The sequence below is a fragment of the Chelmon rostratus genome, chromosome 18 (assembly GCF_017976325.1).
Source record: "Chelmon rostratus isolate fCheRos1 chromosome 18, fCheRos1.pri, whole genome shotgun sequence".
NCBI lineage: Eukaryota > Metazoa > Chordata > Actinopteri > Chaetodontiformes > Chaetodontidae > Chelmon > Chelmon rostratus.
The window spans coordinates 12,420,595-12,435,207 of record NC_055675.1 but is presented as its reverse complement, the minus strand read 5'-3'; positions in this window follow the sequence as shown (position 1 = coordinate 12,435,207).

Genomic DNA, 14,613 nt, shown 5'->3' with positions numbered 1-14,613 from the left:
AAAATCTGATTGTGTGTCTGCTAAATTTAGGCTCTTTTGTTGGTTTGCTGAATGCTCAGCTAAGATGTTTTGTCATTGAGAATCATTTAATCTGACTTCAAATACAACAGATAATCATCAGCTCTGAGGATTAGCATTGACATTACACCACTGTTATTTTTTAGTATATTTCACATCATCATCATCAATTTCACACAGAGTAAAAAAGTTAACAACTAAAGTCTGTGTAAATGAACCTGTGTTGTTGACATCTTCATAACTTACCTGTACCTGAGCATCCCAGTCTCCATCCGCCATCCCAGGCTTGTAATCCTCAGGTCTGGTCCAGAGCCCCAGAGGGCAGCATTCCACCCAGCAGCCCAGGAATGTAAACTTTACTTTGGAGTCCAGCTCCAGTCCAGCAGGAGGAATGCAGAGTCTGGTGTTAAAATGTCCTCCTTGAGGTGTACTCTCTCTGAAAAGGAATATTTAGGGGAGGGGGGTCATAAATAAAGATGTGGGAGAGCTGGCACTGGTCGGATGACAACTGGCACTAGAACAGAAAAACATGCTGGCGGGTAAGGGGGTTTTTAGATTTAGAGGCTTCTGTGTATTCTGGTAAATATTGATGTTTTTCTGAAGAGGAAGTAGCTCTCAGGTATGTGACAGGATGTTCCACAGTGAGAGGAAACCGCTGCACTCACCTGCCGTTTCAAAGTTAAAACTCCACATTTGCACACTGAAGAAACCCTCAGTACACCTGTACAGAACTGTTTGCTCCCTCTGCACCGAAAAACAAATAACTAACATCAAGTAAGCGTGGATACTGTGTCTTTGAACTTGGACAGCCTCTCATCTTCAAGCCTACAGCGGGCAACTTAATATGCTGCTGGTGGGAGCGTAGTGGTGAATGCCAAAAAAAAACTTCAATAACTTTAAACCATGTGATTGGATGTGAGTCAAGAGCATGCATCATGCTCATATTTACCAAAGTGGCTGATCTTTTCATACCAAAACACACCAAAGGGACAAGAAAGTCAACATATCCATGGATGATGCCCCCATCAACAACATTTTACAGTTGTGTCCACGTGCAGAGGACAAATTTAATTGTCTTTATTATACGTGGGCATTGTTCTCTTTGCCGAATCAATTCCTGCTCATGACTTCTAGAAGTGTGTTACCTGAGTAAAACAGAGCTAAAAGTAGTGTGAATACTGGATTTGTGTTCTCCATGTGGCTAGAAACAAGGCTTCTAATGCTTAAAGTCTGTCTCTGCTGGCTTTATATGGAAATAATATGTCAGTGTTGTGTTTACAACTTGTTGCATTGCCCCAAAGTGGCTGAATAACAACCTTTTGCAGGTTTCAGTCTCCTTCAAATACCTGGAAGACTACCAGAGAAGTCTCAGCTTTGGACTTACATCTGTATACACCTTCTCCTGCAGTTTGAAATATAATTTTCCAGATTGAAACACTTTCGGTTGCAGCTGCTGTCACATAGCTGTACTGGTTTCAGCTCGAGCCAGTTCTTCCTGTCTCCTGGCCTGCAGTTTCTCAAGCCAGTGTTTTAAATGTTTCACAGGATACCACTATATCTTGAGTCTGGGTGGATTTCAGGGTGAACAACAGCTCCTAGTTTATGTTTAAAATAAAGGCCCGCCCTTGCTCCAATACTCTGCCTCCAGTCTCCTACAGTAACTCCTAAAACTACTTTTTCTTTCATAGCTTAGCCTTGTATTTATGTCGACCTGAAAACACAGAATTGCATTTTCGCTGTGAGCTGACTGATATTGGAGGGTGATTTGTGTTAACAATTTCCTGGACTCCTAGTTTCCCATCCTGCAGACATCTCCGATTACAGCACAAATTGATTTATTCATTTGCAACAAAGGAGAAAGTGAGGGCGTCTTTCATCGGCCTCCACCTCAAATATTTTTTGTTACATCTTGCGTGAGCAAGTTAAATACCATCCTGGTTTGCTCACCCCAAATCATCTCCTATATGTGCAGCAGATTGTTTGTACAGAGGAATGTAACCAGGAGAAAAAATGCAGGAAGGCAAACTATGGTGACCTTGTGTAACGCAACGGACGTCATAACCTCCAGCCACCTCGCCGTTGGTGGGAATGAAGAATGAGGGATGGAGGTAGGGATGGAGGAAGGCATGGAGGTAATTGAGGAATGGATGTGTGTCTCCTAGGTGGCCATGTTGTTGCTCTGGTAGGATGTGGGCACTGGTCAGACCACACACACGTACACGCAAACAGAGACACACATACGCGCACCAGTAGCAAGGCCACGCCAAGCTTCAGCTGCAGTTATTGTTATGCAGCGGTGAGGATTTAACTCTGGGGCTTCACCATGGTAAGACCATAGGAATTAGAGTCTGGTTAGTGCACTGGTAGGTATTTGGTTCTCGGTTTTTATAATGGTGGTAATAAATTGTGGGTGTTTGTCATGGTGGGACTGGAGGAATTTGGCTCTGGGATAGAAGTTCCTGTTGAACTACAGTTACACTTGAAGGATCTGGATGAAGCAGGAAAAACATGCCAGCAGAGTAAGCTCGATGGCTTCCCATCCAAACTGCATATTTTAGGTAATTAGGGAACCAAATCTACAGTACATCATTTTCTATGTTTGTTGTTCTTCCATGGTAATGGTAGCTACGTGCAGTTTTCAGCTTATCTGGCTATTTAGGCTGATGGTAGACTATGAAATGTGATGGAATAAGCAGAGAATAAGGTGACTTACAGGACAGAAGACATGCCCTGATGTCCATTAAAAATACAAACAAAGTCACTGATGCACTGATTGATATTGCTGGGGCATCATTAGCTGTGCTGTTAAAGCCTCTGAAATCTTGGTTTTAAGTGTATTATTATTATTAATTGTCGATAACATTATATATGCATGATTAATTAAACAACACTCAGAGTTTAACTCTGAAAAAAACATTGTTATTTATCATTTATTAAGAATTGAATACTCAAAACTCAGCTAATCTGCTTCACAAGGACTTGCGTGGGTGAGATCAGATTAACAGTGACCGCAAAATGAGGGAACAACCTCACAATCGTCAGCACATTTCAGTTCAAATCCTGGGTGATGCACAGAAATACACAACACAAGCTTTGAGAAAAAGCAAGAATAAAAACAGAAATATAAAAAACCCCAAAATGAACAAAAAAAATGCATGTGTCAGTGCAATCAAGAATGGATGAGTAACATTTCCAAAAAAGGAAGAAGTGCTTTCAGGTTATCAAATGTCAATTATAACTTTGGTTATGGTATTATAATATAGTCTGTTAGCTGCGCTAGCATTGCACACTTTGCTGAATAATAGATTCCTCAAAAATCATGTTCATTGTTTTTAAAGATACGTGATCTTTGTTTGTACAAAGACAGATTTAAAGTCGAGATTTAAAACACTTGTTATGTCTTATTTTTCAGTTATTTATCTCACTGCGACTTACCGGACAACAACACACAGACAGGAATGCGTGCCCATTATTTACAGATCCTGACCCTGAGCCCTGCGTGAATTATACCTGTTAATCAGCTGCATTGAAAGGCCTTTGACGTCAGAGGTGGACAAAGCTAACAGAACAAGAGGTGCGAAGAGTGTGTGGCGTGGGTGTGTTTGAGTGGGCAGGTGGGGCTGCCGAGGTCAAAGGTTAAGAGGGGTTGATGGGTGGGGCGGTGGTGGTGGTCGGGCGAAAGCTGCTCAGCAAACACAGCCTGCTGTCACAAACACACCAGATATATGAAGAGCCACAAGTCTGCGAGACAGAGGAAGCACAAGTGTGCGAGGCAGAGAGGTAGATGGAGAGCTCACGAGAGGGAAAGAGTGGAGGAGGGAGGCCCTCGGTTTACTCACAGCGTTGTGATATGTTCGTCATGTTTTCACAGCGGGGGGATTCTCAGACCGCTTGTTTCCATTTCACTGTCGGGCATTTACCTCCAACTGTCAAGATGGAGGTGAGTTTAGCAGACAAAATGAGATGACGTGCACAGATTAGATGCTCATGTCACAAATGAGACAAGACAAACAGATAACATGGCAAGATAAGATGATATATGAGATGAAAAGAGATGAGAGTAGATGAGTTGAAATGAGATGAACTTTACCACATGGGAGAGGCTGAACTTGACTGATGAGATGAAATGAGACAAGAATGGTGAGACAGAGTTGATATAAATTGAGATTATATTGCATTGCATTAGATGAGATGACCTATACTGATGAGATTAAATCAGACAAGATGACAATACGTAGGCAAGAAGAGGTGATTAAAAAATGAGAAACACTGATGATAAGATGACATGAAAATTATCTTTATTAATGAGGTGAAATGACACAGGATGACCCTCACTAATAAGATGAGAAAAGAATCAAGAAAACAGGAGTTAAGAGGCAAGATGAGATGGTATGAAATTAGACTAGATAGATATTATGTTGAGATAAGATGAGATGTAAGTTTGATTTTATTTATCAGTTATCAGATGAATGTCAATGATGAGAGCAAATGAGACAATAAAAGATGAGACAAAAATGCAATATACAGTAGGGGGTAGGTAGATTATATTATGTTACATTACATTTAATGAGAAGAGATGTGATGACAAATGAGGTGACAAGATGAACCACTTCTACTACTAATTAGACAAAGACAGTGACATGATGAGAAAAAATGAGGTTAAATGAGATGAAATAAGGAAAGATGACCTTCACTAATGACATGAGAAAATAGCTCATAAAGGCAGATGTGACAATAGATTACTTGAATGAAATTAACTGTATTGACGAGATGAGATTAGATGAGATGAGAAACTATGAGATAAAACAGAAGTGAAATGAGATGGTGACGTTTACAAGGTAGAAAGATGAAGTGAACTTTACTGAGGAGGCAAGATGCAATGATGTGAGACAAGATGAGAAGAGGTGAGGGCAGATGAGATGAAACTGCTCATGAGAAGAGACGAGATGAGACGATATAAACATTATTGATTAAATGAGATGAGATGAGGTGAGATGGGATGGACTTTGACAACAGAATTAATTGATGCAGTTTTGTGACACTTTGATAATTTTCTTCAGATTTTCTCTGTGGGCTCAGGCAGCATCTTCTCAACCAAAGATACACAACAGGCTAAACAGGCACGAATAAGACTTCAACAAACTCCTGTTTATGTTCTGTGACCGGTTCAATCCAACGCTCAAAGCACAAATCTGCCACCACATCAGACGTTTTCTTTTTAGCTCTCAGTATAGACTTCTGCTTTTTGCCTTAATTTATCCTGGGAATATTTGCCAAGCACACATACTCTCCCTCATCAACACCCTGCTTCACACGTACAAAGTTACACACATTCATACCTGGCAGCTGCCCAGTGCAACCACAGTCTTCTAGTGTTGGTCCACTGGGCAGCTCCACCAGAGCAATTTGGATGTTAAGAAATTTGCTCAAGGACATATCTATGGTATTAGCTAAAAGAGAGGAGAGCGGGTCACATTCACTTCCCTGATCCACATTTTTCTTGGCAAATCAGGGATCCAAAATCTCAATCTTCTCGTCAGACCACTTGTCCAAACACTAGGCCTGCACATATTGGAACTAGACCCTCTGTGTAATCAAAGACATGGTCTTGTGGTCCCTATCCAGTTTTTCAAAGCAGCTGAAATAAAACACAATGGCTTTTAAGTAACATTCTTCATGGTCACTTTACTTACTTCACTTTGCTTTCATCTAAATGCTTTTATTTCAGTGTTTCCCTTTAACTGGCTTCTGTAAAGACTCAGTCATGTTATCCTCTGTGAGACACAGCACTGACCTAAATGCTAACATCAGCATGCTGAATTGCCACAATGACAATGTCAACATGCTGATGTTAAAACAAAAACCACACTCTTTTACATGTTCACCTTCTTGTTTTAGTGTGTTAGCGTGCTAACATGTACAAATTAGCCCAGCATTAAACACAGTGTAGAGCAGAGGAATGTCATTATTTGGTCAATGTAAAATTTGAAAATTAAAAGTTAAGGGATCACCAAAGTTATTAGAATTCATCCCGAGGGGGGGCATGAAAGCCTGTACAAGAGTTCATAGAACTCCATGAAGTTTCACTCAAGACCACAAATGTGTATCTCATGGTGGCGCTAGAGGAAAGGTCAGGGGGTCACCAAAATCATTCGGATTCGTCATCTGGGTGCCATGAACGTCTGTACAAAATTTAACAGCAGTAAATGCAACAGTTGTTGAGACATTTCAGTTTGAAGCAATGTTGTGGAGCAGTTGATAGACAAACATATGCACTGCAACCCTGAACTTATCTATGAGAAAGCGGCTAAGCCATGCACCTAGCATGGCTAAAAACGTACAGCTCGTCGACTGTGATTTTAGTCCATTTTGCTCAGAAAGTTGGCACATTGTCCAAACTGACATTTGTCTTTCGGCAGAATTGTTGTTATGTAATTACAAAATCAAGTGCCAGACAGCACGGATGGCCATCCTCAGCGGTTCAACTGTGGCTCACTGTTCCAGGCGGACGGCTCAGCGCTCACCTCTTCATAAGAGCCCTCCCTTCATGAGGCAACACGTCGCTCTGCTCAGACCAGTCTGAACTGCCCCTTGCTAGGACACAGCATCCAGCATCAAACGATATTTTTAATCAAGTGGTCAAAAGCTATTGCACAAACATTCTAAAGTAGCTTAGGTCAACAGTGTCCCAGAGCCTGTTCTGTTAGCTGGAATGCTCCTGTACGCCGCGAACAGGCCTCTCTTTGTGCTTCAGTCCAGCAGCCTCACGCCACACCGCACAGCTCTGGAATCCTGTTTGTTTTCTTTCAAATTTCTCAACCTACTTCACTTCGATGTAGAAGTGCAGTGTACCGTTTGTGTGTGCGTGTGTGTGTGTGCATGCTGTGTTTTAAGGTGTGCACTAAGTGTGCATCTGTGTTTGTACCCATGCAGCAACAGTATGGCTCATTGAGCATGTGCTCATTTTAAGCCGGTGCCAAAGTTCACAAGCTTTAAAGTGGAACATACTGGAGGGTTAAAAATTATAAACTTTGAGCCTGTGTAAATGCAGCCGGGCCCAGTGTAGGTTGTTAATGTGAGGAGTAACAGATAGATGCCTATTGGACCAAACTCTGCTTTCGGTAGCCAACAGGCCTGGTTTTTAATTCACATTCATCAGTGCAGGATTTGGCCTGGTATTTTAACATGTGTCTGATTGAAATACCAGGACTCCTCAAGACTTGTACATGTTGAATTTCCCCATTCAGGGACAAGACAAAACCCTGACCTTGACTATGTTGTTTTGCATTTCTAGACTCCCCCGCACTCACTTCTAGTCAATCCACTTATCTAACCAGCGATCTGCTGTTATTCACAGTACAGAGGGCTTGTTAATGCCCTACGTGCTGACTGGACAAACACCTCAGGCCTTCCCTCCCATACTTTTAGTCCTCCTCCCCTTTTCTCCTCATTTCGATTGCTGGCTGACCAAACCAGAGGAATTCATTATGCTGGAAACTTTCTGCAGAACAGAGTGAGCCAAGCAGCACAAGGCTATTCTTCTTTCCTGGCCTTCCTCACAATGAAACCTTGGCATACAATCAGCCTATTATTACTGCTACTGATGACCACTGTTCTTTTGCCATATGAACTATAACCCCGACTACCTTGAAGTCTTGTTTATACACCCTGGTTCTATCTGTAAAGAGAATGCATTTAATTTGTGTTGGAAAGGTTACTTCTTCATAGGAATTTTGGCATGCCAAAGGGACTAAATGATGAGAAAATATTCCAGTCATCTAAACAACTGAGTGGTCAGTTCAGTTTCAGTGAGAAAAACATTATATCTGGAAGTGAGAATCGCAGTTTTCCATGCAACCACGCACTATCTGTACCCACTAATGCTTTGCAGAGTTGTTGGGAGCTGGAGTCTATCCCGCCTCACACTGGGCGAGCAGCAGTGAAAAGTCTGTGACAAGGCTGGCAAGTAGCGCTGTGCATTCACACCTATGGGCAGTTTAGAGTTGTTAATTCACCTTAATCTGCATGTTTTGGGACTGTGGGAGGAAACGTGCAAACATGGGGCAAGCTCTATGCAAACGCTGGTCAACAAGGGATACAAGGAGTATACATATACATCATATACATATGACAAACTTCTACATATGAGATGATAACACAAGTTTCCACTGATGTCTACTGTATTATCACTTGCCTTTCCTGTTCTTAATTGCATATCTAACAGTTTCCTGTAGTTGAATGACTCCACATCAGAGATTATTAAATTTATACCTCATTGTCCCAGTGTAGGCATTACTAGCAGTCTGTCCTTTGTCTCTGTGCCATTTCTGATCATTTCAAACAATAGGCCTATAATCTAGGTGACAGTTTTTTTACTCCAAGATGTCTTCTCAAGTGGAGGTAAGTCAAGTGGTGCAGTCTAATTTCATTCAACTGAGATAACCCAGATTATTAGCTCATTCCACTCATTTGCAGACCTAACCTTACTATAAAGTACATCATTAAAGGTCAGACAATGTGATGGATGGTCTACTGCTGCATTCTTGTTGTTCAGCATGTTGTTATCTCACAGTGTATTTCTGAGCATCCATCTTTCGCCTGTCGTTAAAACATTTCTCACTCTGATGTGTTTGACTGTGTCTCAAACCTGTTACTGCTCAGTTTCCAGTAACCTGAGGAAATGCCTTTTCTGGGCTGTCCCACTAAATGCCACATATAGGCGGCCCCTTCTAATACTGCAGGGTAGGCTGCGCTGAAAAGCCCCTCCAAAATACTCTGCAGGGCGGTGTGTCCTGAATGTCCTGCACCTGCATAAACATGGTCCTGCCAGGCACGCCAAACCACATGTCCAAAAGGCAGGAGAATAACATACCTGGGAACAGTTACCGTGAGAAGCAAAGGTAAAGTAGAATACAGTTAACCACAAAGGGCTGCAGTCCAAAGGCATGGTAAGAAAGGTGCAGCCTTCAGTATATACATGCTTAGTGAACATCAGAGTGCAAAATAAGGTTTAAATCTGCAAATACATACAAAGCGAACCCAGTAAGACAATCCAGAGTCCTACATATGTGTGATATAACACACAGAACTAGTACACGGGGAAACCAGATGGGTGGAGGAGTCAAAGAAAAGGAAAAAATGTCAAAACTGAAATCAGATTGGGTGAGAAAAACAATTTGGAAACTTCAGGGATAATTAAGTCAAATGAGCGTAGAAAGGGTGAAAGGAAAAATGTGTCAGGACCAGAGCGAGTGAGAAACAGGCCTCCGAGACAGGCTGCGTATTGACAGGCTGTGACAGAACACCTACCTGTCAGACGTGCCCCGTAAAGGTTCTCCTCACTGGGACAAGGCTTCATATTCACACAGCATCACATGACACCTAGGAGTTACGTAACTGTCGCAACCTTCAATCATTGTGCTGTAAGTGAGACCTCACAAGGGGCCCTGGCCATACATGCTGCACTGATTTATAGCACAGGAGGCTTAGTTTCAGGTAGCGGGGCCTCCATATTTGATCCTGGAGTCTAAACTTTCTAAAATGTCCTTAAGAAGTGTCTTGTCTTGTTTTCCCAATTTAGAAACATGAGGACTGTGTAGAAAATGTCTTGTGACCCCATCTGGGTTTGATACCTGAGGTTTCTTCTGTTTAGCTATAGAGATAAGAGTGATCTCTAAAATACTGTAGATTTTGGTAATAGGTGGTCCTTCTGTAGTCACATTTACAAAATGCATTAAATGAATGGTGATTTAACAGATACCTGAACGATCCTGCTCCATCTCTGCAGCTGGTGGATTTATAAAGTAAGCAGGATTGCAGACGGCTGGAAAAACAGTCGTCACCTCACAGCGGATGATACGTGAGGCGGATTTGGGGTAACATGCGTGAGATTTGTAAATCTGACGACCTAGTAATCCTTAAAGTTGAGATGAAGAGAGAAATGCCTTTTTAACCTTTTGGTGTCACACCCCCAGTCATATTAAATTGAGATATATGCCAGAACAAAAAGCAAAAAAATCAATTTCTTTGTAATGTAAAACAAAATTTGACGTGTTCTTATGTAATATGAATGAACATGAGATCTGCCCATCAATCAATCTTCAACTTTTTGGTAGCACAGAGCTAAATTCAGTAGTTAGCTAGCAGCAGCAGCACGGCACGTTGGTGTGTCTTCAGGTGTTCGTCGCCTCAAATCTCGTTCTGTTTCCCAAAAATACTGTGGCTACACCCCTGCCGGCTCGTTCACTTTGAGGAAAGTGGTATCTGTGACAGCTCCGGATTATGCATTTTACTGTGGACAAGTGTAGTGAAGGTGGTGAAGGAGACGAGTGGTCCTCCATGACTGAATGGAGGCTAGCATCCGAGTCTGAATCACTGCACTTCTCCATGTTTGCTATGGCACAACCACATTTAAACGTTCAAGTCAAATTCCTCTCAGCGTCCCGCCTGGCTGTCCTGTGTCACTTGGAAATACATCAGGATGCAGAATATAGATACTCTTGAAATGGCGTCTCATCTGGACTTTAAAGCAGACGTTACAGCGCGCTGCTGTATTGTGTTTTGGCTCTTGATCAATGCAGCTGCCATTACCTCGAACAGAGGCAAACTGGAGGGTGAATTCTAGTTGAACTCAGTTTATAGATAAACATGTATCTTGCACATCTCATTTGAAAGCTGACACCATGCATTAAGTCAGCTTGTAGACAGTCAATACAATAATTCAACCGTTTGGTCGCTTTCTTGCTGAGAGTTTGATGAGAAGACTGATGCCTCTCTCATATCTGATCGAAGCTGGACCTAGGAGATGGTTAGCTTATCTTAGCATAAAACTAGAAACAAGGGGAAACAGATAGCTTGACCCTGTCCAAAAGTAAAATCATCTGTCAACCAGGATTTTGAAAGCAGATTTGTTCAATCTAAATCGTTAAATCTGTACAAAAACAAAGTGTAAACCATCAAGTTTCTAGTTTACAGGTTATGAGTTGGGCTATTTCATGGCTGGCCACAGTGATTTACTGGCGTGTTGTCTTGCTAAGCTAAGCACACGTCTCCTGGCTGCAGCAGTAGCATATTGATGTGACAGTGGTAGCCACTGTTACGTATCATTATTATGCAATATTACAATTTAAGGAAAGAAATAGCAATGTTTTTGTTGAGGAAACACTTAAGCTTGCTTGTACTGGCTGTCGCCCACATTGTAATATTTCCCAAATGGACAGCATGGTTTGCTCACCACTAATTTCCACTAAACTATTTTAAAACTTTCATGTTTATGCCCTGATTCACTCCTGGTGAGAGTGGAAAACATACATCTTCCTGTCTGTGCAGAGGTAGGAGAAACATGTGAAACTTGGGTTGTCTGCTGTCGGTTTGACAGCTACCTGCGTCATCACTTCCTCCTCACTTTGCTGAGGAATCCACCTTCCACTGTTGCAGCTGGGGAATATTCCATGTTGTTGTGAAGAGGATGATGGCAGCATAATATTTTCCACTGTCAGTTTGAAGCGGGCAGGTATGCTGCAAAGTAAAGAACACTCTGTGAACACGGGGCACAGTTGGATTTTTTACGTATTTATCTTGGAATGACGAGACATCACGCTGTCGTCTAACAGTTTGTGCATTAACGCAGAACCTGAACTTATCCTCACGCATGTTTTCACCTGTGTCTTGTACAACCAGTCCCCATTTATTCTCTCCCTCCTCCACTGAATGACTGAATCTATGAAAAATGCATTACCCCGTCTCTCTTGGTTGTCGTTAGCCGCAGAAAAAGCAGCAGCCATACTGCTCGGGATCCACAGAAAACATGATACGGTGAGAGCTACTTTTAGCAAAGCAGAGAGAAAACAGTGAGTAACAACGGGCCAGCTGTGACCTTCCAGCTAGCAGACATATAGACGAGCGCAGAGGGGTCAGATTGCCACCAGACAGACAAACAGAAATGGGGCGAGGGTGTAGGCTGCAGTCTGACCTTGCAGCTCGCAGACAGATGGGGAGAGGCCTTTCGTTCCAGACACACAGACAGACAGGGAGGGGTCCTGTTCGCCACTGTGCAGAAACTGCATATCTGGAAACAATTAGAGCAGATGGGAGCCATGGCCAGGCTGTTCCTATAAGGCACAGCACAATTCTATCAAGAGTTTATTGGGAACAGTTTGCTCTCCTGATTAGTATTTGTTCACCAAAACCACCAGTCACCAAAGCACGGATCATTATTCCATCAACATCTCACGAAACGGCCGCTAACGGTATTGTTTTTCAGGCCTTTATTTAGTCAAGAACACATTTGTGTTTACCTTGACAGCCCAGCAAAAGGGAAAGCCCTCAAAGAGTAATATTTTCACAGCCGTTTGTAAAGGAACAGCCGTCCTCACGCTAATCGTTCACCTCTCGCTCATTCTGATTAGTCATCTGAAAGCGGCCTTCCCTTTTGCCGCGTTCAGCACTAACAACTCCATCAAAGCCCCGATCGGTTATTGACTTTGAGTGTTCTTTCGTTTGCAGACACCACACAGACGCTGGTTTTCGTCATCGATGCCAACGGGTCCGGGTTTTCATCGGTAAAGCCCAAACTCCAGCGGCGATGAAAGGGCCTCATTGCACACTTCCCTAATAAGAGCGTTTGCGGCTTGAGCATTTTTTCTCTCAGATCGAAGGGTTTTTTTTCTCTGCGCTGATGTTGGTGCCAGTTTGGGAAGCAGAATCTGTGGGCTGGTTTTATGTTTAAACCATATTCTGAAGTTCATGAATTTGTGCCATCAGTTGCTAGAGTCATACAGTGCTATTATTATTTTCCATTGCATAAGGACAGTAGACAGTGTGCAGACACACTTACTGACCCTTTCTTTTACTCATCATCCACTGATTGATCAAGGCCCATTGAATCTTTCAGTCATATGACATGAACTTCATCAGCAGATGGAGTCTCCTCAGTTAAAGCTGCTATTATCAGTATTTTGACATTAACAATGAATCAATCAGTTAGTGTAGAAGGGGTCTCTTTTCAGCATCCTTCAGCTCAGTGGTGTATTATGGCCTGAAACTTCACTGCTTCCACCCCACCACTCTCTTCAGTGTTATTTTCAGCAACAAAGGCCTAATAAACCCACTGTAAACCACCTGCCCAGCAGCAAGCAGCATTTAGCAGCTAAAGATAGCCAGATATGTCCTGCAGGAGGAGACCAAAAGAGAGCTTGAAGTAAAATCTAAGTAAGATTATATATCTCAAATTGAGGCAATTTATGCTTGTTTTTATCTTCTTACCAGGCTGCTATGTTAAAAGCAGTTCACTTGTTTCAAGCTTTTCTTTCCTTAATTACTCAATAAGCAACTTAATGCTTGAAACTAGAATGTCCAGAATTCTGAAGCTGTTTGATCGACACTGACAAGCACAAAACGACTTCGTCGAAGACAGAATTTCATTGCATCCAGACTAATGTACTTGTTTTCAGTCTGGCCACATTGTTTTTAAGGTAACTGTGGATTCTTTGGGTCTAGATAATTTTCCTTCTTTTAAAAATCTTGGTAAGTGAAATTTTCCTGCTCTGCTGAGAAAGTTTTGCTTATCTTTTACGGAATATTTGCCAAACCGCATTGTTTTTGTTTGTTTGTTTGTTTGTTCATCTGAGTTTTTGTAGTGATTTTACACTGATCAGGTAACAACTCCATATGAATGCTAATGTTGGTGCTAGCTGTTTGCCATGTCACTTAACTTAAGAAAGAGATCACATATGATATGATGACCTCTAAGTGAAATTGTTTTCAGGGTAAAGAATGAATCTCTATCATCTTTATCCATTGTGACTATAGAGAATCATCCTACAATGACACATAAAGCTCTCCATGATTTACCCATTGCTGCAGTTTTTGAGGCCTTTTAACCCCTTGACGCCTGAATTTATTTAGAATTATATTAAAAAATAAATTCTTTGTGTTTTTGCTTTCAAATTGATCCTAAATTAAGAGGAGTTTGTTCATTTTTCTGTAGCACATACAATAGATATAAATTTAGGTAGGTTCACCAACTAGAATAGGGTTCAAACAAACAGTATATGTCCACTTTTTTCAATGCTTAAATGCAGTAAAAACATCTTTTTTATGTATTCGAAATGCAGTTATTTAATCAAAACAGCCACGAAATTGGCTTACAACCATTACATTGTAACTACAATTAGAGCAAGGATTCTTTCACTTTGAACGGTCCAGCGAGAAACCAGTGCTTGCAAAAGGTTCCTAGGTGTGTGTTGAATATGCACAAACCGGCGTTAGAGGAATGCATGTGCGATTCGGCAGCAATGTGGATTAAAGCGGTATGATGCGAATTCGGGACAATAGTCGTTAAGGGGTTAATCCCTAAATCAATAAAGGTCTATGAGAGGGTGTAGGTGCTTCATTTATGAGGTAAATAAGCAGCGTGTAAGCAATTTGTCTTTCATTGAGGTAGGGTAAATTGAGATGTGTGTTACTGGCAAGCAGCTGCCAAATAATCAGAAAGTAAGCTCTGTAGCGGGAACACTGACATTAAACAAACTGTAAATGTTGCCATGAAGCTTTATGTGAAACTGTATGAGAGCTCAGTTCTCCTGCTGACAGCCA